This window comes from Anguilla rostrata, chromosome 15 (assembly GCF_018555375.3).
Source record: "Anguilla rostrata isolate EN2019 chromosome 15, ASM1855537v3, whole genome shotgun sequence".
Lineage (NCBI taxonomy): Eukaryota > Metazoa > Chordata > Actinopteri > Anguilliformes > Anguillidae > Anguilla > Anguilla rostrata.
In genome coordinates this window covers 19,870,091-19,876,241 of record NC_057947.1, presented here as the reverse complement: position 1 = coordinate 19,876,241, position 6,151 = coordinate 19,870,091, and positions in this window count along the sequence as shown.

The following is a 6,151-nucleotide window of genomic DNA, read 5'->3' as shown; positions in this document are numbered from 1 at the left end:
CAGGCTATGACAACATGAATTGACTTTTGTCATATGTCCTGGTATGAATTGTGTATGACTCCTGGTCTCAGGTTGAACACTTGTTGGCTTCTGACATACATTTTGTATTTGTAATAATCAAATACATTGTTCAATAGAATCTTCTCATTTTGCCACATGAGATATACAATTAAGAGAAACCAAAATGGTTGATGAGGATGATGCAACTAATTAAAGACATCAGTGTTAATCAAGCTACATACAGTACTGCAGACTCCTCAATGAATCTACATGCCAGGTGTCATGTCCAGAATATAAAACTAATGTGGTGAGGGGTCTGTCATTAAATACTCAAAGGAAAACCATATATGTATTTCAAGATGTTCAAGTGCACCATTCATCTCACAGGCACAGTTTTTGAACATTAAGTGGCTCAGAGAGAGTTCCATGAGAATAGTTCCATGAATAGTAGTTTAGCTCACAACCAGCTATCTATAAGAAACTGCCATTAAAACCTTTTAAACTGTTTTTGTTCCATAATTAGCTGAGTACATTCTACTTTATCCATCTGAACAGCACAGCTGTGGAGTACAGAACTAATTAATAGATACAAGTGAATAATTGCTGTCAATCAACCTGCCACCTGGAAAAATGAACAATTAAAAAAAAAAAATTGACATTGCTTTCAATAACAATGTACCTACAGCCTCTGGTCAATCTGAAATACAAGAAACTCTTGTATAATCAGTGCCGAGTGATTTAAACCTGAGCTAAACCTATGAACAGACTGCACTGAGAGGCTAGTCTGAATCACTGCTGTATCGCCATCTTGCTATCAGCTAGTCATCTTTGTTCCCTTCAGAGAGATTCTAGAAAAGGACCTTGGTTCCCCTGGGATCAGTGTTAATGCACACAACACTGTTTATTTTTTGACAGCTTCCACTGAATAGCAATCAAGAATAAAATCTGCACTTCAGAAGACATCCATCTGGATAGTTTATGTATAGCGTCAGAAACAAAGGCACAGTTGGCCATTCAGCTGTTTCATGCCATTGACAACACCAAGATGTATTGGGCCGCAGGTGCCTCTAGATAATACAGGCTTTGGCAATATACTCTGTTTTTCACTCCCTCCATCAAGAGAAATATGAAAATGTTTATTCTGCTTTTATTCCTGTCTGCTGAAACCTGGATTTGGGTTCAATATAATCAAAGAATGCCCAAATAACCAGAGGAGACTGCTGACATTCAGGTTTCCTGTGAAAGGTTATTAGCTTATTCATAACTGGCATGTATCGCTTTATTCTAATTTTACTTTAGTTAGGAAAAATGCTTTCCCTAATTAGGTATGCTGGGCAATAAGATCAGCAATACAAGTTATGTCTGTATTTGTATGTTGTCATAGTCCCTAATACTAGATGTTTCTAAGGAGCATTGATCAACTTATTTAATTTCAGGTAGTTGGGACATTTAATTTTATATAATAAAGCTTTTGTTTCCACAAATGCACATGTGCAGGCACATGCACATGCGTACACACAAAATATGCACCTCTGGGGAAGTCAATCGATTCGCTTGACCATCAATCAAGCGACTTGTAGTCTGGCTTCTTGGACAGGTCAATCACTAATGTACTACCCTGCAGTCAGATGGGATGCAGGGACTCATGGCTCTTCATGGCCCAGAGCAACTGCTCCATTAAACTGGGTAGAGAGAATTCCACCAAGACAGTTATTATTTCATGCATAATACAATCCAGTTTAAGCCTGAGACAATGCCCCATTACTGTTTATGAAATATATAATTTGAGCAACTTGTGGGGGGGGGGAGTATTTTAAAACATCAAGTCCCATTAGGCTGTGTACCAGGTTCTTCAGTTAGCTCTTATTAAACCTCACACAGCTACTGAAGATCCTCATTTCCGATCCACAGCTTTGCTACGATGAAAGCTAACTAACCCAAAACGATCTTGGAATCAATTCATTCTTTTCTAATCTAAAATCCCAATCATTTCAACAAGTTTGGTCCAAATCTAACATCCTTAGACAAGCGCACAGTCACATTCTGTGACCTCTGTTTCACCTACCGCTGGCACGGGAAACCGGTACAATCTGATGTAAAATGCATTCACATACAAGACATCCAAAAGCATTTTACTGGAACAAGCCAGAAAGCAGTCACCACAGTGGGCTGTCTCCCAGCAGTATTCATTTCTGCAGACTTCATCTTGCACAAACTTCTCAAAGTACTTCAAAACACTGGGGGAAGTGTCAGAGTTCACTTTCCCCGCGGCGATGTGCGTTTGTGTCTTACAAAGGCTCCTGCACCACGCAGCAGCTGGGGAAAATGGTCCTTCGGTATCCGAGCCAAAATCCTCTCAAGTTTTTATTTTTTATTTTTATTTTTTTTTGAGGCTGCTTGTCATTGAGATGCTCGACAACAGTATTACTGGGAATGATGCTCATCATCCCGGCCAGAAGCTGTAAACAGGAGCCAGCGTTGGCATGCATCATTAAGAAGTCACCCCTGTCAGAGGCATCACTTTCGCTCTGACTTTGGCGCGTTTTATGCTGACAGCATTTCTGACTCTCAGCCAATGATGTTTTAAATCCTGGGGCTTAACACTGCGTCCCTTTTGTAGAAACAAGCCGTCGACAACCCCTCAAATTCATATCTCGCTGGAAGTGTGCAGACAGAACTGAGAGCTGATTCTGTCTCTCCAACACTCACCCCCCCTCCTTTTTTATGTTTTAATGGGACAATATCTGAGGTTATAAACACTGAACTTAAAAAATTATTAATAGCCCATGCAAAAATGTACATAGTGTTTCTGGGCCCATTTTACACATGTTGTGCATGATCTTTAAATCAACACTAAACTGAATTTGGTGAAACTGTATATATAGCCATGTTAAAACTAAATTACAATGGCAATAACAATGCAGTAGAATATTGTTCTATTCAGACCTTCAGGGAGTATTAAGATGAAGGCAGGAATGGGGAAATAAGCCTGTACCTTCTTCCTTCTTACACAGCACTGTTCTCTTACATTAGTTCCCATGTGACATTGCGGAAAGTTACTGTACAATGTGCTGCTACTACCAATATTCAGCTGCATGGTAGTAGGAGCAGTGTATGCTCAACCAATTTTGTGTATGGGCAATGCATGTAGATAATTTCAAAAGTATTTATGGTTACACAGAATTTAGTAGTAGTAGTAGTGGTAGTAGTAGTAGGCCTTCACATATGTTGATATTTCTATTGATTTGATATAAACAGGTTCATTCATTTTCATCTGTTTGCAGACCATCAATCAGGATAAACAGTCAAGATTTTCCCTCCCTTTTTCTATGGAGTCCTCTCCTGTCTATTGCATCATCCATTAAAGGACACTTGTATCCAGTTCAGAAACAGAAGATCGCACCCAGGTGATGGGGAAGAGTGTTGGTGTGAATCAGAAGCCTGCGTTAGCTTTGGCATTCACGTCTCCTGCTGATGAATGTGTCCTCAGAGATAAGAGATATATAACATCTCATCTGGGAGCCATAGAGAACAGCACCACAACCCACAGACTAGGCTCGTTAATAACAATGCTTTCTGCAAGGAGACTAATATACTTCTATATATTAGAAATGAGGGTGCTGAGTGACCATACTTTTCCAGATAATCTGAAGTGAAACAAAATGCTGATTTATGAGTTATACTTGTAGACATACAAACTGGCAGAGCAAAAGTCAATCCCCTCTGTGCGAAGTAATGCTCCACTCCTGCTGTATCATTTTATTTAAATATCTAGAGATGTCCGCCATTTGAGCGGTTTTCAAACTCTGTCTCGGGGACCCGCTGTGTGTGCTGATTCATGTTAATATCTTGATCAATTAAGGTTGTTAAAAACATGTGTTCTGGCAATTGTGCACTTTCACTTATTCCAAGATAATGCAGGTTTGTTCATTTTGCTTGTCGTTAAACTCTTAATTTTTCACACATGGTTTAGTTTCAGTGACCGATAGACCACACTTTCAGCAATTAAGACCCTAATGATTTTGCCTGTCTGTCCACAATTTAATCAATTAAAAACTGTAACCTCTTGCTCAAGGAATAATTTGTCATACAGTGCTTTACAGAAAATGAAAGCGCTAGTTGATCGGACTGATTTAAATTCCTGGGATGTGAAAGTGGAATATTTATTCTTCATGGCATACATAGCTATTTCTGACAATGTGACCTTAAAAGGGTAAACCATCCTTCAGTAGACATTAAATGTCTAATAAAGAACAATTAACAGCTCATTACTGTTCAGAGGTTGCAATTATGCAAGGAAGGAAAATCAGCACATAGAGTCAGCCCCAAGGAATGAGTTTGAAATCCCCTGAGCTGCTGAGTGCGGTCAGTGGAAAAAAATACCTGCTGAATTAATTATTCCAGGAATAACTGAAGGCCATGGTCAGGACAGTGTAAAAATCAAAGCAAATAACGAAAAGCATTATTTTGTGTTACATGCACATTTTGTTTGTGCTTATGAAAACTGTCATTCCAAAAAAAGTTTCATTGACATAATGACAAATATTTGCTGTCAATTTTGTAAGACATTCAGTCTTACACTTGGATGGAATCAGTCATTTATTCATTATCGTCTTATATTTGTGACTTCATACTTGATGCTTCAGTGCTGTTTGTTAATGCAGCACCAAACCGCTTGAACCAGGCAGTTCCTTGTCATCTTGAGAGTATAGGTCTGTTAAATGAAAAAAAAAACTAAAAAACAGGAATTTAAGGAAGTTCTGCAGTCCTGACAAAATATGAAAGAAATGACCAAACCCGCCTTTGATTTCAAACTAAAACCCAACCAAGAATCTGAATGCAATAATGTTAATCAAGCTAGAGCTGTTTGCATTACACAGAACACAATAGGCAGACAACATTTAGGTCATAATATTGTAGCCAAATAAATATAATACATTTGAATAAATTTAAATAATGAAATGAATGTAAAATAAGTCGATGTAATATTTAAGTCAGCAAAAGTTTATAAATGACTCATTTCCATTCTTATTCAAATCACAGCAACACTAATGGATATTTAGATTGCACATTAATGTAACACTTGATATTAATTTGCTTACTAGCCCAATAACTACAAATGGATAGGGGTAGCAAGTTGTCAAATACAAGGACCTAATATGGCTACAGTGTAATTTTATCTAGCTATGACTGGATGTCTAGTTAAATCATTAATTGTACTACGCTATTTGATTAAATCTCGGTTTACCAGAGTGCATCGCCATAAACAGGTGAGTGTATGCATGTGCCTAGCTCACTGACAGTGCACTGTGCATATGCTCTTCTACTTCTCTGGTCTTTATTGTCACATTTGAGAGGTCTACAGCTATGATGCTGTAGTAACGGTTACAGGGATCAAACTTAATTTTGTTGTCACCATACGACTCAATTTTACTCTTTCAAAAACAGTTCACTGTGTTCTGTGCAAACATCGCAATCTCATTTTCCAGGTATTTTAAAGGACATTTAATAGTTTTTTTCCAGGTGTTTCTGGGCCTTAAAGATGACATATTTAAGGTTTTCTAGGACGGGTGGGCACCCTGAAGATGCCAGTTTTGCACATGAAAAATGGTCCCCAGACATTTTCAAAACCCCCAGGAGCAGGAGGTGCAGGTATGTGTAAAATAGATCACTGGTTAACATTGGCATTACTGTTTTGGATGGCAGCCAAGTTGTTTTCATGACAAAAAAAAGTTGAAGCCTGCATCTATGGAGATATAAAGCGTTCAGCTGGAGGACTGCACTTAAAAATATATTCCTTGAGCAGATTAACGTAGGGCCTTCATATCTGCTGTGACATTTGGTAAATTGATTTTTGCTTATTAGCAAAAGCTGTGTGTTCTTGGAGAGGAGAGCGTCCTGGGAGACCCAGTTTCCACAAGAGGATTTTGGTGGATCCTGGACACTGAGGGTCAGGTAGAGAGAGCCAGACCATGCTGATGATCAAAGTGGCCCCAATCACATGACAGACAGGCTATTGAAGCAAAGGCTGAACTATTTATGCACAACTGCCAAGTACTGATTGAAATAAAATGCTTTACAAGTGATTAAAGGAAGAGAAGAAGAAAGGGATCATGGTCAAAATCCCATATCCAAAAATCAGTTCTTTGGC